Source organism: Geotrypetes seraphini, chromosome 5 (assembly GCF_902459505.1).
Source record: "Geotrypetes seraphini chromosome 5, aGeoSer1.1, whole genome shotgun sequence".
Classification (NCBI taxonomy): Eukaryota; Metazoa; Chordata; class Amphibia; order Gymnophiona; family Dermophiidae; genus Geotrypetes; species Geotrypetes seraphini.
In genome coordinates this window covers 70,301,022-70,327,070 of record NC_047088.1, presented here as the reverse complement: position 1 = coordinate 70,327,070, position 26,049 = coordinate 70,301,022, and the positions used below count along the sequence as shown (strand labels likewise).

Genomic DNA, 26,049 nt, shown 5'->3' with positions numbered 1-26,049 from the left:
CCTGGTTTTCCCTGCCAAGCTGCGGGTCTGGAGGAATGGTGCCTCTGAGACCCTAACCACTGTGGAGGAGGCCCGCACCTATGTGGGCAATCTGGCAGCCCACCCTCTTCCTTGATCCTCGACCGCCGGGCCTATGCTGTGCTTTGGATGCCTCGGATGCTGACCTGTGGCGGACACCTGCCGCTCTGACTGTTGCTGTTTGTGTTCTGATGGTTTCTGCTGGTGCATTGGTCGGATCCTCGAGTGGTCTTAGGATCCGAGGTTGGCTGCTTTCTACCACGCCATTTTAGAGTACCTCTGGACACTAACCCTCAGCTGTTGGGGCATGGCACTGCTCTTGAACCCATTTCGGCTTGATTTGGACTTCTTATATCCTACATGTTTCTTTTTTGTTCGCTGTAATGGTCCATTTGGGGTGGACAGTTTGCGGGAGGGGGGAGGGTTCTGCTATGGGTAGGCAGTGGGTTTGTTGGGGACAGTGTATGGGTTACACGAATGGGGAGGGGTGGGGGAGGGTGGGAGGGGGGCGAGGGGGGCTAGGGAAGGTTGTTGGGGGTGTATGTATGGGGTTTTGTATGTCGGTGTGATTGTGCTAGGACTGTGGGTTGGATGGAATGGGGGGGGAGGTACCGGGGAGGTGCAGACTTATTTGGTATCTGTTGTCTGGCTACTGGGTTCAGCTGGGAGACCCAGGAGTGGTTTTTTCTCTCTTTTCTCTGCTCGGCTCCAGTCCACCTAGAATTGATCCTGGCTGACCTTAAGATACTCACATTCAATGTGGATGGTATCAAGTCTCCTATTAAGCGATCGCGAGTGCTTTCTTGCCTCCGCAAGTTGGGCGCGGATATAGCCTTCCTACAGGAAACGCATCTCTCTCGGCTGGAACATACCAAGTTACGCAGGGGATGGGTGGGGGACGTGTTTTCTTCGGCCTATACGGGCCGCCAGCGGGGGGTGGCCATTCTCCTTCACAAACACCTCCCTTTTCATCTTCATAAGCAAATTCAGGACCCGGAGGGTCGTTTCGTTCTGGTGCTGGGAGAGCTCTGGGGTCTTAAGTTACTGTTGTGCAACCTGTATGCACCCAATGTCTACTGTCACAAGTTCTTCTCCACTGTATTGGCCCATATTTCACAGCACTCTGATTACAATTTAGTTGTGGGCGGGGATCTCAATATCACTGCAAATCCGGGTGTGGATTGTAAGCCGCCTCGGGCACGGACCCGGGACCACGACACACGTGGGGTAGGCTTTCTCACTCAACACTTAGAGCTGGTTGATGTTTGGCGCACCTTACACCCTTATGACATTGATTTCACTTTTTACTCACATGCCCACAAGGTGTATGCCAGGCTGGATTACCTCCTCCTTGATAAACGCCTTTTCTCTAGGGCTACTCACTCTGAAATTTATGAGAGCACATTATCTGACCATGCACCAGTGGGACTCCGTTTATGCGTGGCGCCGGCGGGAAGGACCTCCTCTTGGCGATTGCCCTCTTCCTTGTACCAGGACCCGGAGTTCCGCATTTTCTTGAGGGCGCGTTGGTTAGATTACCAACTTACTAATGACACGCCGGATGTGGGCCCCGTTACATTCTGGTACGCTTCCAAAGCAGTGCTCCGTGGGCACATTATCGCTTATATTGCTGGCAAACGTAAACAGACGGAGGGGGAGCTCTTGAGGCTATCTACTCGGTTGCATGCCCTCCGCCAATCCCATATCACCACATTATCGGATTCGGATCGGGAGGAGATGCGGATGGTGCGGGGTCAGCTGGAGGAACTTCTCAATAAGCGAACGGAGACCTCCTTGTACTATCAAAGATACCAGCTTTATAGGTGGGGTAGTAAAACGGGGAAGCTCCTGTCCAACTTGATCCGCCCGCACAAAAAGAGACAGGTCATCACGTCTATTAAGGACTCTAGGGGGGTTTGCCACGAGGGGGAGAGTCACATTGCCTCCCAGTTTGTTCAATACTATCAGGCCCTTTACGGCCGCCGTTTTTTGGATGCCGACGCTATGTCACAGTTCTTCGCCGACTTGAAGTTACCCCTGTTGTCGGCGAGCCAAGCCGCGTCTCTCAATGAGCCTATTACGGCGGAGGAGATCTCTACTACGATTGGCTCGCTCACTTTGGCTAAGGCTCCGGGACCGGATGGCCTGGGTCCGGAATACTACCGGATTTTGGGGGATCTGGTGGCTTCTCCGCTCAGTAAGATGTGTAATGCGGTGGTGAGAGGGGACGCCCCCTTTTCTGACAACATGGCCCATATAGTATTGTTGCCCAAACCGGGGAAGGACCCTGACCTGGTGAGCTCTTTTCGCCCGATCTCTCTTCTGGACCAGGATATTAAGGTGTTGGCTATGACCCTGGCGCGGCGGCTTAATTGCTATCTACCGCACCTGATTCACCCGGATCAGGTGGGTTTCGTACCGGGTCGGTATGCCTCCATGAATCTGTTCAAAGTGTTAGGGGCCATTCACGAGCATAGGGGTAGGGGAGGGCAATCGGCAGTGGCGGGATTAGACATGGAGAAAGCGTTCGACAGCGTCTCCTGGGAATACTTATTTCAGATATTGGAGGGTTTCGGCTTCACAGGGAGTTTTTTGGATTGGATTAAAGCTTTATATACTAAACCGCGGGCCCGTATACTTATCAATGGGAGTTTGACGGAGGCGTTTGAATTGCAGCGGGGAACAAGGCAAGGGTGCCCGTTATCTCCTCTGTTATTTTTACTAGCCATAGAACCCCTAGCTATCAAAATACGTCAGGCCCCGGAGGTCCGTGGCATCCTAGTGGGGGGACAGGAGTGCAGAATTAGCATGTTTGCGGATGACATTTTACTATATCTGGATCGGGCTCCCATACACCTGGAGGCGGCTTTGACTATTGTTCGGGAATTTGGGGCCCTATCTGGCTTGCTGGTTAATTGTAGTAAATCCGAACTCTTGCTGCTGGCTGGCGGCCCCGTGGAACCGTGGCATGCCTTACTACCCATCCCGCCGTCGCTTCATCCGGTCCGTTATCTGGGTATTTATCTCAGCACCAACCCAGCCACATTTTACTCTATGAATGTTATTCGTCATCTTGACGCCGTTGGGAAACTGTGCCTCCAGTGGCAGGATCTCCCTTTAGGTTTGCTGGGTCGAGTGGCATTGGTGAAGATGGTCATGCTCCCCAAACTGCTTTACCCGCTCCAGACAGTGCCGATCTGGATTCGCCGCCCTGATGTCCTCCGCTTTCACTCTTTGATCTCTAGGTTTCTTTGGCGCTCTAAGGCTCCTCGTGTTGCTCTGGCAAAGCTAATGCTGGCTAGAGGAAGGGGAGGGCTGAATGTCCCTGACTTACGCCTGTACAATGTAGCGGCCCTAATGCGGTGGATTCACGAGGGCCACACCGGTGTAGCGCGCTACTTTCCGCAGGGCTGGGTTGCATCTTGGAGCCTACCTTTTCAGTTCTTCAACCTGCTTCATTCTCAGCCGGACCATTTGGCTCGCTCGGGGGGTCGCTCAGCCCTGTTGGCTCCATTTAGGAGGGCCTGGCAGTGGTGGCGGCGTAGGCAGGATCTGCCGGTTGCGGTTTCGCCCTTTATATTCCTCGAGGGTAATGCGAGTTTTCTCCCCGGTTGGGGACGGACGATATTCAGGGCTTGGGCACGCAGTGGATGTCGCACCATTTCCGATGTTCTGGCTGTTTCGGGTGGCACTTTCCCCTCGTTTCAACAGATCCAGACGAAATGGGACTTCCCCTCCTGGTACTTGTTTTCTTTCTTTCAACTCCGTCACTATTGGGAGGCCACTCGGCAGACTCATGCGCGGGGCTGGGACGCGGGGCCACTAGACCGGATTTTCGAAGTGACCCCGCCGGCGTTCAATCGGCTGTCTCACTGGTACAGTGTTCTCCGTCTCTCGGCTCAGGTTCCTGGGATGAGTGCCCTACGGGAGAGGTGGGAGGGGGACCTGGGTTTGAGTATTTCCGAGCCCTAATTTTTGGACTGCTTCCAGTCTCTTTACCTTTTCTCTAAATCGGCTGACTACCAGGAACTACAGTATAAAATCTTGCACAGAGTCTATATTACTAAACAACGGGGGGCTCAGATAGGACTTTGGGAAAGCGACCTATGCAGTAAATGTAAATCACAGCCTGGCACGTACCTTCACTCTCTCCTTGAATGCACAAAACTCACTATCTGGACGGGGCTGCTGGGCCTTCTTGATGTGGTTACTCACAGCAATATTGAGTGGGACTATGGCACTCTCCTCTTGGGCTTCCAGGGGTCATTACGGGAACAGGGTCTCTCACTCCCGCAAAGACGATTCCTTTACAATGCTCTTCTAGTGGGGAAGAAGATGATTATGACTTACTGGGTATCCGAGGACACACCCCCCCAGGCCCAATGGCGGACCAAGCTGAGAGAGATGGCGCAATTCGAGATCCGCGCCTACAGTAAATCTAGTAAGTTAGAGTTGAGACACTATGTTGCTCTGTGGGAGCACTTGCTGGAGCTTCTTTCACCATGATCTCTTCTATTTGAGGGCTTTCTTTGGCCATCCTACTGGTCAGGAATTTTTCTATTTCTACTGCTGTCTTCATCACGGTTCACTTCGTGTTTGCACTCTCACCGGGGCGGGGGGGGGGGTTGGGTTTGGGTGTGGGGGGGTAGGTGTGACTGGTAGTACAGTTTGTGTGGTGACTGGGTGTCTTGTGAGCGTCTGTTGTGAGGACTGGTGTGCTTGATGGACGGTTTGGGTGTTGTTGCCTGTGGGGAATATTCACAAAAATTTATGGCTGAGGGTCCAGACGGGCTTCTCATCGTTGTGGGCTCTGGGAAGGAGTTTTTGTGTTCCTAGTTTTGGCCTCTTGCTGCGCTTTGCCTTGCGTTTGTTGGCTGCGTTCAGTTGGGAGAGGCGAGTTCATGCTTGTTGCTGATGTTCCTCTTCTCTTCTGTGATACTGTGACATTGTATATGTTTATGCTCTGCTTGTGGTCGCTTGTCCGGACCTTTTGCCATTTTCAATAAATATATTTTGAAAAAAAAAAAAGAAGCTTGTCTTCACATTCCAATCTTTCCAGAACACAGAAAGTTCCTCAGATTCCATGTGTTAGAGAATCACTATCAATTCTAAGCGCTTCCCTCTGGGCTGGCAATAGTGTGCCGAACTTTAGTGGCCACTCATCTCTGCAGAGCAAGTTGAAAAGTGCACCTGTATTTGGACGATTGGCTCATCAGAGCACTGTCCGGAGCAGAAGGAGAAACAGCAGTAGTTGTGAAGACGTTGGAGATTCTGGGTTGGATTGTGAACTTTCAAAAGAGTCACCTGGTCCCAACACAGTCCCTGAAATATCTGTGAATCATACTCAATATGGCAGAAGGCCAAGTCTTCTTCCAGAAGCACACAAACAAAAACTTTGTGGTCAGATTACAGACCTGTTGGCCAAGCCATAGCCTACTGCTTGGCATTACCTTCAGGTCCTCGGGTCAATGGCAGCCACAATAGAAGTGGCGCCCTGGGCAAAGGCATACATGGGCCCCCACTAGGACACCTTATTGTTTTGCTGGTTGCCACAGAGAGACTCCCTGCATGTCCTGCTTCCCTGGACAGTGGCAGCCAAATGCAGCATGAGCTGGTGGCTCTGTTCACAGTCTCTAGTGAAGGCGATCATGCTCAGGATCAATTCATGGGTTGTGCAAACGATGGATGCCAGCCTGTTTGGCTGCAGATTCATTGCAATGGTCACCCAGTTCAAGGCCCTTGGACTCCGTCACAGTGGAAGTGGTCTATCAACAGGCTGAAGCTATGAGCAGTTTGGCGCTTCAATGATTGCAGTCTATGCTGGAGGACAAAGCAGAGTTTTCTTTGACAATGCCACGGCAGTAGCATATGTCAACAGGCAGGGAGGCATCAGAAGCGGAATGCTTCAGCAGGAGTCAAAAGCATTGTTCTCTTGGGAGGAATCTCACCTGCAGGCAATCTCTGCGATGCACGTGGCCAGAGTGGACAATGTTCAAGTGGATTATCTCAGCAGACAGTAGACCCAGGAGAGTGGTCGCTGTCCCTGACAGTGTTCTAGGCCATTGTGAGAAGATGGGGTCATCCGACGTTCAACCTCTTGGTGACTGCAAAGAACAAAAATGCAAATCACTTCTTCAGCCAAAGATACAAACCCAGAAATGCAGGGCAAGATGCTCTGGTTCAACCATGACCAGCGACAGGGCTCCTGTACGTATGTCCCCCCCTGGCTCATGATAGTCCAGGTGATCCGCAAAATAGCACATCAGAAAGGAACAGTAGTCTTTGTAGCACCAGATTGGCCCTGGCGCCCATGGTACACAGATCTTGTCCAACTACAAAAGTAGTAAAGTCTCAGACTTCAGGTGTGCCTTGCCAATGCTCCACCCACCTGCATAGTACACACCATCAAATATTTACAAAATAGCACATGGGCGGGTGTGACAAGATGGCGGCGGTGAGTGAGTCGCAGTGAAGCGGTGTAAGAAGATCGGGACGTTTGCCGGACGTTTGAAGGAGTTTTTTTCCTCTTACCTCTCTTTTGAGTGCAATGCCGCCGAAAAGGAAAGGGGTGTTGAGGGCTGTTCCCTCGCCAGCCCTCTCTTCGACACCCATGCAGCAAACTATCCAGCAAACGGTGGAACGCTTCTTTACAACTCAATTGACGGCAACCCGTGTTATCGGAGGAGGTGACCCGGTTTTGGGAAAAGGCGGTGGAGAGCTTTTCTCCCTTTCGGGGAGTGAAATATCTCTGTCCCCTCCGGATCCTTTCGTCCCCGGGTGTCCTGCTACAGCCGGGACTCAGCAGCGGGAGAAACATGACCCCAGAAGGGAAATCATGGGACTGCCCGGTGAGGGCGCTGGACCGGAACGAGCAAGTGCAGGGAAGCTGAAAGAACCAACAATCAGCATATCTACACCTACACCATCGGAGGCTTCCTTGGGAGATATCTGGGTGCTTCTGCAACTTATGGAGGCTTCTATGGCTAAAAATACTGAGGAGGTAACAAATATCAACTTTAAAATTGATACTTTAACTAAATCTATTGACTCAGTTAAACTGGATTTCTCAAACCAAAACAAACAGATACAGGGGGATATACAACAGCTTCAAATGTTTAAAACAGCAATAATTAAAGATAATTCCTCTATACATAGGAAATTAGAGCAATTTGAAAATTATAATAGGAGATTGAATCTTCGTATATTGAATTTCCCAATTTCATCTGTTACTCCGCCTATTGATTTCTTCAAAAGATATTTGATTGAAAATTTGGGAATTTCTCCTGAAAATATTCCTCCTTTAAATAAGATTTATTATTTGCCAAACAAAAAATTTCCTCAGGAAAAAAATGCTGAACAAGAGAAAAATAATGGACAAGAGGAACAGATTGACTTTGCCAATGTTACTGCTCTTTTGGAACAAACCTTGAACCCAGATACTGCAAGATCTACACTTCTAATATCTTTTGTTTTTGAGCAAGATTTAAATATGATCTTAAGATTATATTTTAAAAATTCTCAAAAATTATTTGGGGCACAACGTATTTGGATTTATCCGGATGTCTCTAAAGTGACTCAGGAGCGAAGGAAAGAATTTCTTTCCCTACGACAAGAAACTCTTAAATTGGGTGCTACATTTCTTCTAGCTTACCCCTGTAAATGTTTGGTAAGGTATTTGGGAGTCAAATATGTTTTCTTCTTTTCAGAACATTTAAAGGAGTTTCTAAAAGTTAAAAAGATTACTAAGAGTTAAAGGATCACCAAGGTATGATGTAGAAAAGGATAAAATAAATTGAAGGGTAGCCGTGCCTCATTAAGCCTTTTCCTTTAAATTAAATTCTTAAATTTATGTCTCCAACTTGTATATGATTATCACACCCCCCTTTTTAGTGGTCTAAGGAAGGGATAAAAATATATTTCTTTAATTTTCTTAAATTTTCAATTTGAATTGTTTTGTTCAAATTTGATATATTAAGTTGGTGGAATCTGTTTTCTTTTTCTTTCTCTGTATTTCATGGAACAAGATTATGCTTGTGAATTGTTGTTTTGAAAAAATTTAAATAAAAAAAACAAAAAACAAAATAGCACATAGCCAGAAATTGCTCGTTTACATTCGCATGAGTGGAGGAATAGCCTAATGGTTAGTGCATTGGCCTGAGAACCAGGGGAACTAGGTTAGATTCCCACTGCAGCTGCTTGTGACTCTGGGCAAGTCTCTTAACTCTCCACAGCCCCAGGTATAAAATAAGTACTTGTATATAATATGTAAACTGCTTTGATTGTACCCACAGAAAGGTGGTATATCAAATCCCATTCCCCTTTCCTTTCCTATCTGCTTGTACACGACTAAAATAATAATAATATATACTGCAGGACCGTGAAGTTCTATGCGGTTTACAATGATTAGAAATGTTACAGATTGAGTGAATAAAGAAAGTTACAGATTGAATGAACAAACAAAGTACAGATTTAGTGACAGGTGGTTCTTGCGCTCGGTTGATAAGGACTAAGATTGAATAGGTTGGTTTCCTAAGTATTTCAGGAATAGATGTGTTTTCAGGCGTTTCCTGAATTCTCCATAGGTAGTAGGCACAAGCAATTGTTCAAGGTTTTTACCCCATAATGCTGCCTGATGTGCAAGAAGATGTTGATAATGACTTTTAAATTTACAACCTCTAACCGGTGGAGAAACGAAGTTCAAGTGTGAGCTTCGCTTGTGTCTGTTGGTTGAGAAAGAGAAAAGGTCTGTTATGTATTTAGGGGCTAAGCCATAGAGTACCTTGAAGCAAAAACAACCAAACTTGAATATCAGCATTTACCCATGTTCATGTCACTTAACTCTAGGTGGCTCCTTATAGAATTACCCCAAGTGGGCAGAGCTTCATCTCCTTACCTATTTGTAATAGATGATCATTAGTGTATAAATTGTTCGTCATTTGTGCATTACATTTATCTACTGAACAGTTTTTAAATAGCCTGTATTGTTTCTCTTTGAAACTTAGAATGCAGTGTGAACACTTAAAGAAAATGTGTACTTTGCACCTGCTATGTAAAAGCAGTTAGTTTAGCAAGGTTTAAAGATTTGGACAAGTTCCTACAAGAAAAGTCCATAAGCCATTATTAAGATGTCTTCTCCCTCCATATTCGTGGGGGGATATGTTCAGATGGCAGCATGCCAGATTTTAAGAAAAGATGGGATTGGCATGTGGGATCTCTTCATGGAGATAGTTAGGGGGTGGGCCATTAGTGTGGGCAGACTAGATGGGCCGTGGCCCTTTTCTGCCCTCATGTTCTATGTTTCTATGTTTCTTAAATACCCAAAAAAATGCAAATAACTTTTTAATATCATATTTGTGGGTTTTTGGTATAACCCCCCGCGAATACTATGAAATTGCAAATAAAAATCAACATTGTTATTTGCAATTGCTTTTAAAAACAAGCTAGGAATTGCAGTTCTTGAATTTTACTATACACCTTAGCAATTTTCTCTCCACACTTTTCTCCAACACTGCCATTTGCTGCACCACACTGAAGCAAGTGCTAAAATTTTCTCTCTGCACTTTTCTCCAACACTGCCATTTGCCCCACCATGCTGAAAAAAAAATGCGCTGATCTTTCTCAGCACTCCAGGATGATGCTATTTGGGGGCGGAGCCATAAAGACAAAAACTGTGAATAGCCAGAGAAGTATATTTAGGAAATGTGGAAAAATCCACAGCTTATTTCTAGGATAAGCAGCTTAAAGTCTATTTTTACTCTTTTTGGGATCTTGCCAAGTACTTATGACCTGGATTGACCACTGTTGGAAACAGGATACTGGACCTAATGGACCTCTGATCTGTTATGTATGGTAATGCTCATTGTTCGTATGTGAACTAGACATGCAGGTAGGCTGCCTTCCTTCCCTGTCCTAAACACATCTTTGGGAAAACTTTGTAGCTCAAGTCAAGAATTTGATATATCACCTTTTTGTGGTATAATCAAAGAGGTTTACATGTATTATATGCAGGTACTTTCTTTGTCCCTAGGGGGCTCACAATCTAAGTTTTAGTATCCGAAAAAATGGAAGGTTAATGACTTGCCCAGAGTCACAAGGAGCCACAATAGTAATCACACACAGTTCCCACTGCACCAGCTAGCACTAACTACTCCTTCACTTTATCTGGCTAGAAGAAAGAAATTCATAGCTAAGCCATTTTACTTTGAAAAATGACTTCAGTGTATAATGATTACAAATCCATCCAGTGCACACATTTATAGGTAGTACTGCATCATAGAAGAAAGGTACGATAAGCACAAGTCGCTCTACAATGGTCTTTTTTGTCATGAAACACAATATTTGGAATGTAATGAAGATGGACAGTAATCAAGATGGGTTTTATCCTATTTTTGATCAAATTCTGCAATGCATGACTACAGTACTTTCTCAGCTGCAGTTCTTATGTTTTACCACTAGATGGGGCTTATTTGAAGAGATAAAAGTTCCCAAATGTCCTATGAGTTTCTAGTTTGTTAATTTATTTATATTATTTATTCGACTTTAACTCTTATCTTTTCAGAAGTAGCTCATGGTATGTTACATTCATGTATGCTAGGAGTTTTCATGAGTTTGTACCTATAACAATGAAGGGTTAAATGATTTGCAACCTGGTCTTTATCTGCCATAATTTACAATATTATGTTACTATGACTAAGGCCGCAAGTAGAATAGGATTTGCATCCTGGCTTCCCTGGTTCTCAGCCCCCTGGTCCATCCACTGCACTTCTCCACTCCATTCTAAGACACTGTCACAATCCTTGCATGCAACCTGGGGGTCTACCAGCAGGACTGTCATCCTTAAACTCCACTGTGGACTGGTATTGGAAGTTAAACAATTCCACTCAGCCTACAGGCATATAGCCTAGTGTATCTCATAGAGGCATGCAATGCATATTAGCAGAGACATGAGGATAAATCAAAATGAAGAATATGGAAAAAGGAAACAATGGGGGCTAAATAGGAACAATTAAACAAAGGAAGGTATAGTAGGGGCCTGGGATAGGCACATGGAATCTCTTGGAGAGAGAAAGAGATAATGGTTACTGCGGATGGGCAAACTAGATGGGCCATATGGCCTTTATCTGCCATCATGTTTCTATGTATCTATAGCAGTGCCGTCTCAGGTGTCCCTCTGCTCTGTTGGCATGTCTCTGTGGCCAGTCCATTACAATGTGTTATTCTGGCCTCTCCCATGTCCAAATGATCTGGATTTGGATGATTTGAACTTGGATGTTTTTGTGGTTGAAAATGTTAGATGGTTGAAAAAAGTTAGGTGTCCTAAGGTTGGACATCCTGACAGCCAAGACGTCCAAATAGATCATTTTCAAAAATGAAATTTTTTTTGGACATCTAGCAGTTTTGAAAATGGGCATTTGCCTGTCCTGACTTTTGGACGTCTTACAGGAAACGTTCAACGTCGAACTTAGATGTTCTATCAAAAATTCCCCTCATAATATTTTTTATGAGCAAAAAGCAACCCCTGAATTCAGTATGTCCCATCTTAGGAAATATTAAATGCATGTTGGAACAATACAATCCCTTATCCCAGGACAAGCAGGCAGCATATTCTCACATGTGGGTGACATCATCTACGGAGCCCCGACGCGGACAGCTTTTCAAGCAAACTTGATTGAAGATTCAAGTTTGCTGTGCTGCACCACGCATGTGTGCCTTCCTGCTCCACTAGAGGGCACATCCCCTCCTCGTGGTCCCCAGTTCTATCATTTCCACGGAGCCAGACAGTCCTGTTTTTGGTCTCTCTGTTCCGAACGTGCCTTCTAGCACCGCGGCTTTATTTTTTTGTCAGTGAGTCACTGTGCGCGAGTATTTTGTTTGTTCCTGCTTTTTGTTGCAAAGTTTCGCATTTTTCGGCTCCCGGGGGATCCCGGGTTGTCTCGTTGGCTGCAGCCTTTTTTTCTTGCTTTATGTCCCGGCCCTTGTCCGGGTTTAAAAAGTGCACTAGATGTGATCGGCTGCTGTCGATCACCGATCCTCAATGGTGGTGCATCCTGTGCCTGGGGGCTGATAATCCCAATGATTCCTGCCCCCGCTGCGCTACTTTTCAAAATCGTGCTCTCCACCGCCGTCGGGCCTGTATGGCGGGCTTGTTTGCAGTGGAGCAGCCCTCGGTCTCGGCCTCGACGTCAGCCGCGGCTTCGGACCCGGCCTTGACCTCGGCCTCGATGACCTCGGCCCCGCCTCGGCTGTCCTCGGCCGTGAAGACCTTGACCTCAGCGCCCTCAGCTCCGGGTAAGTCCTCTCTTCCTTCCTCGGGTTCGACACCAGTGAAGAAGCCATCCTGGCGTGGCTCCGGCTGGTTGACATGGATCCTAATCTCCAGGATCGCCTGGCCAACCTGCCTTGTGTTGGGAATGAGCTATTTGATGACTCCATCGAGGCTGCTACTAAGCGCCTTTCGGAGCATGAGAGGTCTTTTGCTTCCCTGGTAAGGCCCAAGGCGAAGCCGACTCCTTCGAGGCCCTTTAGGACTCCTCCCCGGAGGTACCCCCAGAAGTCAACCTCGGCATTTTCGCGCCCGCCCCCGAGGCGTCAGCAGGCGCACCCCAGGGCTTTGCCGAAATCTCAGCCGCCGGCCGCGGCTAAGCCTTCCCTGTCTTTTTGACGGTCTCCGCGGATGGGGGCGGGCCCCCTCCGCGCTGGTATCAGCACCCTTTCCCATCAGGGGCCGTCTCAGAGCTTTTTACCCCTGTTGGGAGCGCATCACGTCGGATGCATGGATCCTGGGCGTGATTGCCTCCGGATACACCCTGAATTTCTGGGAGTTGCCTCCCGACAGTCCGCCAAGCGCATGTCCTTCCAATCGGGCGCAGTTATCCCTGCTTCTCTTGGAGCCTCAGGCCCTTCTTCGCCTGCGGGCGGTGGAGGAAGTTCCCCCTTGTCAACGGGGGCGGGGTTTTTACTCCCGCTACATCTTGGTCCCAAAGAAGACTGGGGACCTGCATCCGATCTTGGACTTGCGACGCCTCAACAAGTTCCTGGTTCGGGATAAGTTCCGGATGCTCTCACTTCCAACTCTTTATCCCTTGCTGGACGAGGGGGACTGGCTCTGCTCCCTCGATCTGAAGGAGGTGTACACACATGTTCCGGTGCATCCAGCTTGTCGCCGGTTCCTTCGGTTTCAGGTGGGGGACCTGCACCTCCAGTACAGGGTCCTCCCGTTTGGGCTGGCTTTGTCCCCGCGAGTCTTCACGAAGTGTCTTGTAGTGGTGGCGGCGGCCCTGCGGTCCCAGGGCCTTCAGGTGTTCCCCTACCTGGACGACTGGCTGATCAAAGCCCAGTCGAGGGAGGGGGTTATCTCAGCGACCCGACATTTCTTCAGAGTCTGGGGTTCGAGGTAAACTTCCCCAAGTCCCAGTTGTGCCCCTCGCAATCCCTACAATTCATCGGGGCCGTGCTGAACACAGTTCGTCTTCGTTCATTTCTCCCTCCTCCTCGACTGGCTGCGCTTGTCCGTATGAGCGAACAGGTTTCTCTGCTGTCCTCGGTCTCGGTGAAGCGCATGATGATTCTCTTGGGCCACATGGCCTCCACTGTCCATGTCACGCCGTTTGCCCGGTTACACCTTCGAATCCCTCAGTGGACGTTGGCTTCGCAGTGGCGTCAGGACCGGGACCCAGCTTCCAGTCTCGTTGCGGTGACTCCTTCTTTGAGACGCTCGCTCCGTTGGTGGACCAACTCTTCCAATCTTTCCAGGGGTTTGCTCTTTCTTGCCCCTCCGCATCACAAGGTCCTGACCACGGACTCTTCGGAGTATGCTTGGGGGGCTTATCTCGACGGTCTGTGGACCCAGGGACTGTGGTCGGCGGAAGACCGTCGCTGTCACATCAACCTGTTGGAGCTTTGGGCCATTTATTTGGCCGCTGTGACTTTCCGCCATCTGCTTCAGGACCGAGTGGTCCTGGTCCGCACAATCAGAAGGCAATGTATTATGTGAACAAACAGGGGGGCACGGGGTCCCGGTCTCTGTGCCGGGAGGCTCTTCATCTTTGGGAGTGGGCTATTCGCCACAACATCTTTCTTCGTGCGGTTTACATACAGGGGGAGTGGAACTGTCTGGTGGACAGGCTGTGCCGCCTCCTGCAGCCGCACGAGTGGTCTCTTCATTCCGGGGTCTTGCGTCAGGTGTTCGAGCGGTGGGGGTCCACTCAGATAGACCTGTTCGCTTCCCCCCTCAATCATAAAATACCTCTCTTCTGTTTCAGGATGTACTCCCCGGATCGCCTCGAGGCCGATGCCTTCCTCCTCGCTTGGGAGGGGAAGTTCCTTTACGCGTTTCCGCCTTTTCCTCTGATCTTGCGGACGCTGGTGCAATCTACGCATGCCACACTGATCCTGGTTGCCCCTCGGTGGCCTCAACAGCCATGGTTCTCCCTCCTTCTTCAACTCAGTGTCAGGGAGCCTCTTCTTCTGCCTGTTTTTCCCTCTCTGCTGTCTCAGAGTCGGGGTTCGTTGTTACATCCCTATCTGCAGTCTCTACATCTGACGGCTTGGTTCCTTTCCACCTGACTTCTCCTCAGTTCTCCCGGTCGGTCAGGGAGGTTTTGGAAGCCTCTCGAAAGGTTTCGACTAGGCTCTGTTATTCCCAGAAGTGGACGAGATTCTCTGCCTGGTGTTCTACGAATCATCTAGAACCCTTGTCGGCTCCTGTATCCTCGGTTCTCGAGTATTTGCTTCATTTGTCTCAGTCTGGTCTTAAGACAAATTCTATTCGAGTACATCTTAGTGTGATTGCTGCCTTCCATCAGCAGCTTGATGGGAAGTCTCTATCTGTTCACCCTTGGGTTTCTCGTTTCATGAGGGGGCTCTTGAATGTCCATCCTCCTCTCAAGCCTCCCCCGGTGGTTTGGGATCTCAATGTGGTTCTTGCTCAACTTATGAAGCCTCCATTTGAGCCTATGGATAAATCTCATCTGAAGTTCCTCACTTGGAAGGTGATCTTCCTGCTGGCACTTACTTCTGCTCGACGAGTTAGTGAGCTTCAGGCTCTGGTGGCGGACCCGCCTTTTACTGTATTCCATCATGACAAGGTGGTTCTCCGCACTCATCCCAAGTTTTTACCTAAGGTGGTGTCTGATTTCCATCTCAATCAGTCCATTGTTCTTCCGATGTTTTTTCCCAAGCCCCATTCTCATCCTGGGGAAGTGGCGCTTCACACTCTCGACTGTAAGAGGGCGTTGGCTTTTTATCTTCAACGCACTCAAGCTCATCGGAAGGTTCCTCAATTGTTTTTGTTCTTTGATCCTAATCGATTGGGACGTCCTGTTTCCAAGCGCACCTTGTCCAACTGGTTGGCGGCTTGTATTTCCTTCTGCTACGCTCAGGCTGGTCTCGCGCTGCATGGTCGGGTTACAGGACATAGGGTCCGAGTGATGGCGGCTTCTGCGCTTTCCTCAGGTCCACGCCTATCGAGGAGATCTGCAAGGCTGCCACTTGGTCTTCGGTTCATACTTTCACCTCCCATTACTGTCTGGATACTTTGTCCAGGAGCGACGGCCGGTTTGGCCAGTCGGTTTTGCGTAATCTGTTTTCTTGAATTGCCAACTTCCCTCCGTCCTTTTTTGGTTAGCTTGGAGGTCACCCACATGTGAGAATATGCTGCCTGCTTGTCCTGGGATAAAGCACAGTTACTTACCGTAACAGGTGTTATCCAGGGACAGCAGGCAGATATTCTCGCAACCCTGCTTGAAAAGCTGTCCGCGTCGGGGCTCCGTAGATGACGTCACCCACATGTGAGAATATCTGCCTGCTGTCCCTGGATAACACCTGTTACGGTAAGTAACTGTGCTTTTTGGGCACTTATACCTGTCTTTACATCGTCTAACTTACAACGTATAAGTTTTGTCTAGGCAGTCTTGTCAAACATTTGAATATTGCTGCAGGATGACTAAGGGCCTGTTTTACAAAGCCGCACAGTAACAGCCCCGAAGCCCTTTAAATCTCTATGGGCTTCAGGGCCGTTACCAAGCAGCAGCCGCTAGCGCGGCTTTGTAAAACAGGCCCTAAGTCTCAGTCAGCCCACATCCCGCCCCATCCTCCAAAATGCCCCTTTCAGCTCTGGGCGCACAATGGGCGCACAATGTCCCTGGATACATCCAAAAAGCTGACTTGGGTGATTTTTTAGATGTACTATATGTAAGTTTTGATTATGAGCTCCTTAGCGCATAGTAATCACACTTACTGGATAGTGACTTACTGGATAGCAACACATTTTCTGGCTAATCCTGGAATGCCCACATTATGCCCATGACATGCCACCTCGAAGAAATATTTTTCAAAATTTTGTAACGTGTGGTTTAGCATGTGCAAACAGGCAAAAATGCTGCAAAACACTTTAACGTGTTTCTGTGGTAGCCTGTTAGTGCGCACTAACTTTGCATTAAGAGCTTAATCCTCTTTATATATGATGACTGTTAAAATATTTTCTATAGTTTGAGAGTGTGTTTTTTTGGCTATTGATTTTTGATATTTCCTCACTTTTTGGCTGGATTGGTTGACTTTATAAAACAGGCAGCGTTTTGGACTTCTCACATAACTATTCTATTATGCCCTTACATGCAAAGAGGGGTCTATTACAAAGCTGGGGTAGCAATGCATCAAAGCCCATTCAATTCCTATGGGCTTCGGTGCATTTACTGTGGCTTTGGAAAAGGGGCCCAAAATTTCCAGTGTATTGCTAGACTACCCCACCCCTACCCTCTCTCCTTGCGAAAAGGTTAGGGACCTTTTTACGAAACTGCACCAAAAAGTGGCCTGCGCTATTATAAGTGCTACGGTTTCCCACATGTTGAGGCCACCTTTAAGCACAGCTGTAAAATGGCCGCATTTTTATTTTCCACAATTAATGGCCATATTCTAATTTTCCAATTAACATGTGACCGTTAGCATGGGAGCCCTTACTTCTGCTCGTACCTATTTGTAATTGGTAGGGGCTACCGCATTAACCATGTTAATCGGTTAGCATGCTGTGCTAGCCAATTAGCGCTGGGCACACCTACTCTCTATCCTCAAATATGCCCCAGCACACACACAAAAAATATTTTTTAGCAGGTGGGAAGTGCGAACAGATCTGAAAAGTTGCGGTAGTGGATTTTAACCTGTGGTGAGCACAAGTGCTCACTTCAGCTTAGTAAAAGGATGCCTTATTTTGCCTTTTTACCTAGTATGTAATATTTTTCTGAACAAGCCAGTGAAACATGAATATAGTTTCTTCCTGCAGTCCCTGGAAATTCGTCATATTCCCTGAAGGACGTTGAGAAACGTCTGTAACAAAACACACATATGTTGATGAAATTAAAGATATCATAGACAACATCATGGCAGGCATTAAAGTAAACTTAAAAGCATCCAACTTGTAAGTGGTAGAAGCAAAGCTTTGGTTCTGTGGTCTGGTCAGGAAGTCCCTGTAAATATAGAAGAGGCCTCACCCCCTTCATCACTCCTGAGGCTGCTATTGATTAAAACTTGTCTGAATAGGAGCAGTAATTTGCTGACCTCGATATTCAGGCTTACGCTAAAAACAGCCTTTCCACATCACTGTTCTCAGTGTGTTTTTAATTAGGAGATCACTCCAGATTTGGGGGGCAGCAGTAGTCCACTTATTTTTAAACGAGGCTATTTCCCCCTAACAAGCAGGCCAGCAGCATCTCACTTGCGGTGTGCAGCAGAGAGGCCCCCTGGTTGGCTTTCTCAGCTGCTTCCCCGCCTCCTGCTCCCAGCCATGGCTTCAGCGTAGGGGAATTTCTGGCAGCCTTCAGATACCGAACATCTGTGGGGACAGCAGCAGAGCCCAGCACTACGGGAAGCTGTCTGTGGAAGAAAGACTCCCTGCAAGGGCCAAAAAAAGGTAAGGATTGCTTGAACAGGTGAGAAGATCGTCCAGAATTCTGGGACCCAGAAGTCTGAAAGGAGGCTCTGTTAGTTAGATCATCTCTCTTGTACCTTCTCCTGCGCCTCTGATGATAAACTGAGGTTGAATTTGAGTTTCAGACTTGAGGAATGATCCATGGCCACTGTTTTCAGCTTTTCTTTGACAAAGTTCAGTGCTGTACATTTTCAACTTCTGTTATTTTTCCTCTCCAGAGTGGTTTACTAGTTAGCATATAGTACAGGGAGTTAGGAAATTTGTAATGCTTGTGGGTCCTAATCCCTGCTCTGCTACTCCCATTTAATATCATGTTTTAAAGAACTGTTCTGTGTAGACCTTGTTGGCAGTACCTAGCTCACATGTCTTCAAGTCATCCAGTTTGGTTATGCATGGTATTGAGGATATGATGGCATGGCATAGGCACGGCGTTCTGGCTTTCTGTGTTGACTTTGGCAAAGCCTTTATCCTCGTATTTACCTCTCACACTCTGCCCTTTTCACTTCTCTTGCCTCTTCTCTTGTTCAGCCAAATACTAAACCTATGCCCTTATTTCCTTGTGTGCAACTAGGCTATAATCATGGTGTTCGTGATGTGCACCTAGGAGGTGGCTGCCTGCCAGGAATGTTTTGAAAGTGCTGATTGTAAAGCACTGTGAGCTTCTGTTTAGAGTAAAAGACTTATAAAATCTTTCCATATTGCTGTTTTCCTTGCTTCTTGCATCCCCTCCTTACTGATCACACATGCACACCCAAAGAAAGAGATTTTCTGTGCTTCTGTAAGGTGTGAGTGAGGGACAGGGTGTGGATGAATGTGTCTATTGCTATACTCCAGGGAATCTCAACCCAGTCCTCGGTTTTCAGGCTACCCAAAATGAAAATGTGTGAATTAGATTTGTGTGCAGTGGAAGTAATGGATACAAATCTGTCTCATGCATATTCATTGTGGATGTCCTGAAAACCCGACTGACTCGGTGTGTCCTGAACAGTGTTGGTAAAATACTTTTACTGCCCCTCTAAAGTTTTTAAATATAGTATAATTCCAGTGCAAAAGGAACATGAGTCTTGACCAGTGGTTATTCTTCTTTACCTGCGAGTTGTGCAGAAGGAATCCTTCTCAGATTTTCATCTCCGCCTCCTTGTATCAATGGGCAGTGCCCCATCTCCTCAGTTTTCTCTTTTGCAAGTGAGTTGAGAAGGTGTCTTTTCTTCTGCTCTGCAATGGATTTATTATTTTTTGGTTTTAATCCAAAGTTTGAGGCTTCATGGTGCTCCAGAGGTTCCATGGATTTCTGGGACAGCTCTGCCTGGGAGAAGATTAAGTCTCTGGTTCAGAGGACTGAAGCTGGGGTGGGAGGCAACCCTTTTGCAAGGCACCTGCCTAACCAGCCTGCATTTCAACATATTCATAAACGATCTGGAAATGGGTACGACGAGTGAGGTGATTAAATTTGCAGACGATACGAAGTTATTCAGAGTAGTGAAGATGCAGGGGGATTGTGAAGATCTACAACGTGACATAACCATGCTTGAGAAATGGGCAGCGACATGGCAAATGAGGTTCAACGTGGATAAGTGTAAGGTAATGCATGTCGGTATCAAAAATCCCATACACAAATGCAAGATGTCCGGGGCGGTTCTTGGAGAGACCCCCCCCAGGAAAGAGACCTGGGAGTACTGGTCGACAAGTCAATGAAGCTGTCTGCGCAATGTGCAACAGTGGCAAAAAGGGCGAACAAAATGCTAGGAATGATTAAGAAGGGGATCACGAACAGATAAGAGAAAGTTATCATGCCGCTATACCGGGCTAAGGTACGCCCTCACCTGGAATACTGCGTCCAGCACTGGTCGCCGTACATGAAGAAGGACACGGTACTACTTGAAAGGGTCTAGAGAAGAGCGACTAAAATGGTTAAGGGGTTAGAGGAGTTGCCGTATAGTGAGAGATTAGGGAAGCTGGGCCTGTTCTCCCTTGAAGAGAGGAGACTGAGAGGGGACATGATCGAAACATTCAAGATAATGAAGGGAATAGACTTAGTGGATAAAGACAGGTTGTTCACCCTCTCCAAGGTAGAGAGAACGAGAGGGCACTCTCTGAAGTTAAAAGGGGATAAATTCCGTACGAACGTAAGGAAGTTCTTCTTCACCCAGAGAGTGGTGGAGAACTGGAATGCTCTGCCGGAGTCTGTTATAAGGGAAAACACGCTCCAGGGATTCAAGACAAGTGGACAAGTTCCTGCTGAACCAGTACAAACGCAGGTAGGGCTGGTCTTGGTTAGGGCACAGGTCTTTGACCTGGGGGCTGCCGCATGAGCGGACTGCTGGGTGTGATGGTCCACTTGTCTGACCCAGCAGTGGCAATTCTTATGTTCTTATGCACTAAGATTGCGGATAGCTTAAGCTGTGTTTCCCTGGAAGCTCAGCTCACCCCTGATTTATCAGGCACTTAAGCACAGTCTGAGTGGTCCTGCATTGGTCCAGAGGGCTTTTGCAGGTGCCAGCTGTGTCCCAAAGATATGTGAGGAGCTAGTGGGGTCAAGGGTTTCAGGCTTTTCAGAAGAGACAAGCAGTTGGAGGATGTTATATACTTGTCAGAAACACAAAAGAAACAGGGGAAACAAAACCACAGAATCAAAAGCACAGAACCAAAGTGGAATTGCAGCCTGAGAAACAGAGGCAGGAATTTGATTCGGGCTGCCCTGCCCCCTTCCTGCTCACTGGCAGGTTTTCGAGCATCAGAATTTCCTTTTGTGCCTTTACAGTATACTGCTCTGTGCTTGTTTGCTGATATTTTTGAGGTTGAACTCCTGAGGCAGGCCGGTTAGGCCGAAACATGTGCCTGTCGGGTCATTGAGTCATTGGATGAATTTATGAGGCTTTGGATGAATAAAGGCATTTGGATCTATCAGATGAGTTGAAGGACACTTTTGTTTAGTGTGCAGCATTCTGATTGGGACAATTCCACTTTCTGTGCATATACTTGTCAGAGGCAGAAATCTTCTCCATTGTATAGCTGCAGTGTGAGCTGATGCAGACACAGCACCAGACAGTTCTGTGAGTACCGTCTATTACTGTCTATGGGAGACTGTGTGGAGTTTCAAGAACTGAACTTTTCAATGTCTCAGGGGCTTCCTATAAGGTCCCCCTCCTCCAAAAATCCCTTTTATGAATTTTTTGAAGCTTTTATTTAGTTCTTCTGGGCCAATTGTTGGCATCTAAATGCCATCTTAGATTTCCCAATTTTATTTTAAAAGCCTCTATCTGCCTCAAAACACTTCAGTTTTAGTATTGATTTTTATGGACTCCCCAGGCCTTTCTACCCCTGTATCATGCTAGTTTTGTGCTGGATAGCTGGCCATGTGCCACAAGGCATGTGAGGGGTACAGGAGCAATGAGCTTAGCTCCCTCTGGTCCCTTCAGGATTTTGGAGTCACAGGAGGCTCAGATGCTGGGTCAAAACTCCCTCCTAGAGCCTTCAAATAGATACTCAGTGATGGCATCGAAACGCAGATGCACAGACGCTTCGGAACCAATGAGGAGACAGGAAGTGTCTCTACAAAGGTCCTTAGGAGATGTAGTTCAGGAATTTGACTCTGATTTTGTGAGCTTTTTTTTTTAGCTTAAATTAAATATAGTCTGCACAGTCTGGTAGTATGTTGGTGGCTGTTCGGGAGGTGGGGGTGGGGGGACCCTTACAAAGTGTTGGTCCATCATGGAAGGGTACTCCATTTACTTATCATGCCCAGGAAAGACTCAGATGACTGCAGACCAATCCTTGATATGAAGTCTATCAATACAGCACTAAATGTGCCCGTGTTCCGGATGGAGACCATGTGGTCAGTCATTGCCTCGGTAGCACTGGGGGAATTCTTAGCCTTGCTGGATTTGACTGAAGCTTAGTTACATATCCCCATATTCCCAGAATGCAGAAAGTTTCCCATGTTCCATGTTCTGGAAAAGCATTTTCAGTTTTCATCACTACCGTTTGGTTTGCCAACAGCATCTCGCACCTTTACCAAGGGGATGGTGGTAGCAGCAGGACTTCTTATTTTTTTTTTTTTATTATTTGTTTATAAAATTTTTCAATATTTCCAAGCGTATACATCTTGTACAGTAAAGTGAGATCAAACAACATATTAAACTAAAATTGCAAAATTATTACTACAAGGAAATACTGATCTAGCTGATCTCACACTAGTCCTCAATATTATTGGATCCATAATTAAGAGTAGAACATATATAATTCAAATTAATTAAATAAGAAAAATCCTTATCTGACTAAAGTGCAGGAAACTAACTTTCCATGGACGTTGTTATTCCTTTTTCTAGACGTTTCATTGAGAGAAAGCTAATCAGTTGAGATGGCTCTGTAAATATATACTTCAATGATAAATATCTAACTACACATTTACATGGATATCTCAAAAAGAAAATACCCCCTATTTGAGTCACTCCAGGTTTTAGAATTAAAAATTCTTTTCTTCTTTTTTGAGTCTCTCTAGAGACATCAGGAAAAATCTGAATATGCTGCCCCAGGAAGTCTTTGGATCTATTTTTAAAGAAAAGTTTTAATATCCAATCCTTGTCTGGAGCCAAAGCAACAGACAACAAGAGAGTAGCTGGAACAGCCAATTCTCTATCTGATTGTTCCAGTATAGCCGAAATGTCCAATGACCTCTCCCGGGGTTCCTCAATTTTTTCTTCTTCTTTGAATTGGGGCTTAGTAGGTAGGTAATACACTCTTGTAAGAGGAGGTAAGGAGTTTTCAGGAATTTCCAAAATTTCCATAAAATATCTTTTCACCATTTCTCTAGGAGAAGTTGACAGGATTCTTGGAAAATTTATAAGTCTCAAGTTATTTATTCGACCATTATTCTCCTGTACTTCCAACTTCTTCCTGAGTAATATATTATCTTTAACCAACATATCTTGATTTTGTTTCAGTAGCGTTAGCTCCTTATTTGTATTTTGTGTCTCTGTTTTAAATTGTAACATATCTTGCTTTAAAACTTTTATTTCTTCCTTTTGTTCTTTTAATTCTTTATCCAAACTTTTTATTTGAGGATTTAAGGAATTCCCCAGATTCACTACCAAGTCCCATAATGCTTCGAGTGTGACTGTAGGAGGTTTTGTAGGTGAGAAAAGTTGTAATGGTGTAGTATCTAAATGTTCTGAAATTAGCTTTACCTCAATGACGTCTTGTATTCCTCCAACCTCTGTTGTCCCGGTCGCAAGTCCCGTTGTCATATTCGGCGAGCCCTCCATACTAGCCTCTGTGGACAAAGAAGAAACCACCTCCTCAGGTGGATTCTGGTCCCGTGGGGAGCTGGCAGCTTGCGGCGTCGGTTGGAGAGGTGGCGTCCTAACGTCGGGGCTAAGAGTGACATCATGCTCAGGGGAACCCACTGCACTACTCTCCGGTGGTGTCCCCAACGAGCTAGCCCCCGACCCTTCTTGTTCCCGTTGTAGGCATCGGAGAAAATCATCAATAGTAACCACTGGGGTCAAGGGTCGCCGGGAGGCTCCTCCGGTGTTCCTTCCTCGTCTTTTCGGCATTATTAGAAAAAGAAAAGCTTCAACGACATCCTCACTGCAGCAGACATGGAATGAACATCTTAGATCCAATAATAGGGAGCAGGATCCGATCCGGGTCTATGTACCCCAAATTAAATTGCCCACTACCGGCTCCCGGACTCCACGTGGCTCCTAAGGGGCTCCCAAGGGGCCTTGCGTGCCCCTTAGGACATGCCCCTTCGGCCACACCCTGCGGCCGCGCGGCTGCGGCCGCAACCGCAGCAGTGGGTGCTTTTTACGCTGTCGGAGACGGACCCAATGACGTCAGGGGTCCGTCTCTGTAAGTGCCTGACTGCGCCGCCGGCCAGGAAAGAGGAAGCCGCCGCTGCACAACCGGGACCAGCAACGGGACACCCCACAACTCTCCTCCGGTCTGGTAAACTGCTCCCAGTATGGCCGCAGCAGTGGGTGCTTTTTACGCTGTCGGAGACGGACCCAATGACGTCAGGGGTCCGTCTCTGTAAGTGCCTGACTGCGCCGCCGGCCAGGAAAGAGGAAGCCGCCGCTGCACAACCGGGACCAGCAACGGGACACCCCACAACTCTCCTCTGGTCCGGTAAACTGCTCCCAGTATGGCCGCAGCAGCGGGTGCTTTTTACGCTGTCGGAGACGGACCCAATGACGTCAGGGGTCCGTCTCTGTAAGTGCCTGACTGCGCCGCCGGCCAGGAAAGAGGAAGCCGCCGCTGCACAACCGGGACCAGCAACGGGACACCCCACAACTCTCCTCCGGTCCGGTAAACTGCTCCCCGCAGCAGGACTTCTACACAAGGCAGGGATTCAAGTACACCCATACTTGGATGATTGGTTAATCAAGGCTCCATCCAAGACCAAAGGTCACAAGGCATTGGCATAAATTGTCCAGCTCCTGCTCCAGTGATGGATTATCAATTTTCAAAAGAGGCACCTGGAACTGACCCAATCCCTGGAGTACTTGGGGGATTCTCTGCAACACGGCAGAATGAGAGATGGTTAACCTGGTCAACTAACATAAAGGAGTCTGACCTGCAATCAAAGTGTGAGAGTAATCCAGAATAAGGATGCTGGGATATTGGGGCTTTTTGAAAAATTCCGTCAGAATAAATTCTAAAAGGAATGGTCCTCTTGGGAACCAGTCATTTAGGGACAAGAGGAGGTACAAGATTTCAATATTTCTCCAGCACATAGTAGCTTATGGGATGATATTAAAAATAAATAGGTTCCAGAATTTCCTGTAGGTGATTATTTTTATTAGAATGTAGACAGGGGTAGGAAAGGGGTTAGGTTGGGAATCTGAATTTAGAGCTTAGCAGTGATTTCCAGCATAAGGCATCTAAATTTGGCACCTACAATTTGTAAACAGTTTCAATTGCTTTTATTAACAAGTAGGAGGTATATAAAATATTTTGATAACCAACACCCCCCCCCCCTTTTTTTTTTTACAAAACCTTAGCGCCATTTTTAGTGTTGGCTGTGGTGGCAACAGCTCTAACGCTCATAGGAATTCTATGAGCATCAGAGTTGTTACTGCCACAGCCGGTGCTAAAAACCGTGCTACAGTTTTGTTAAAAGGGAGGTGGGGGTGGATTAGTTATTAAAATATTTTATATGCCTCCTACTTGTTAATAAAAGCAATTGAAACTGTTTACAAATCAGTTCTGCTCGTGTCATCCGACCCTCCCTAATCCTCTGGAGGATGACACGAGCGGCACTGGGAGTTCCTTGAAAAAGGTCGTAACTATAGTTAGCAATTAAACTACAAATTAAGATGAGTTGAAAATTATATTTCTTTTTTTTTTTTTCCATTATTTTTTATTTTCAAATTTTACATAAAGTGTACAAAATATTAAAATACAATTGATAAATACATAGTATCACTTTTATATCTAATATATTATATATCTAAATTTGATTTTCCCCCTCACCCTCCCCCCACCCTTTTATTACTTTAATATATAATATTTTTAATTTTCAAATTTTATAGAAAGTGTACAACATGTTAGAATACAATTGATGAATATTCAATAACATTTTATATCTAATACAATATATTCTAAATATATTTTATCCCTTCTCCCTCCCCCCACCCTTCTATTACTTTTCATTCATACATTGCATATTATATAATATATTATAACATATTATGTAGAAATTATTTTCTTTACCCCCCCTCTATGTGTGTCATAAAAAAGATCCCTAAAAGAAGAAAAGAAGAAGAAAAATCCTACTATTTATTCATTACAGTATTTTGCCAATGGCCCCCATATTTTTATAAATTTAGTATATGTCCCCCTTTGTATTGCTATTGTTCTTTCCATTTTGAATATATGACATATTGTATTCCACCAAAATGTATAATTTAGGTTGTTGTAATTCTTCCAGTTATTAGTTATATGCTGAATGGCAACCCCTGTCATAATTAATAAAAGCTTGTTATTTTCTGGTGAAATTTGACTTTTTTTCCTCATCATCATTCCAAATAATATTGTGTCATATGATATTGCAATATGATTTTCCATCAATTTATTAATTTGTGGCCAAATTGAATTCCAAAAAGTTT

General features: G+C 46.4%; 1 protein-coding gene across 3 annotated transcripts in view; it reads left to right on the top strand.

The window, feature by feature from the left end:
• SRPX2 (sushi repeat containing protein X-linked 2) overlaps window positions 1-26,049 on the top strand; it is a 66,914-nt gene that overhangs the window by 4,907 nt on the left and 35,958 nt on the right. The window contains exon 1 of one of the 3 annotated variants that reach the window (XM_033945132.1): window positions 17,708-17,920. The exons of the other annotated variants lie outside the window; for them this stretch is intronic. The gene's annotated coding sequence lies outside the window, so the exon portion shown is untranslated. Of the gene's footprint in view, window positions 1-17,707; window positions 17,921-26,049 lie in introns of those variants that run through there. 3 annotated transcript variants of the gene reach the window in all.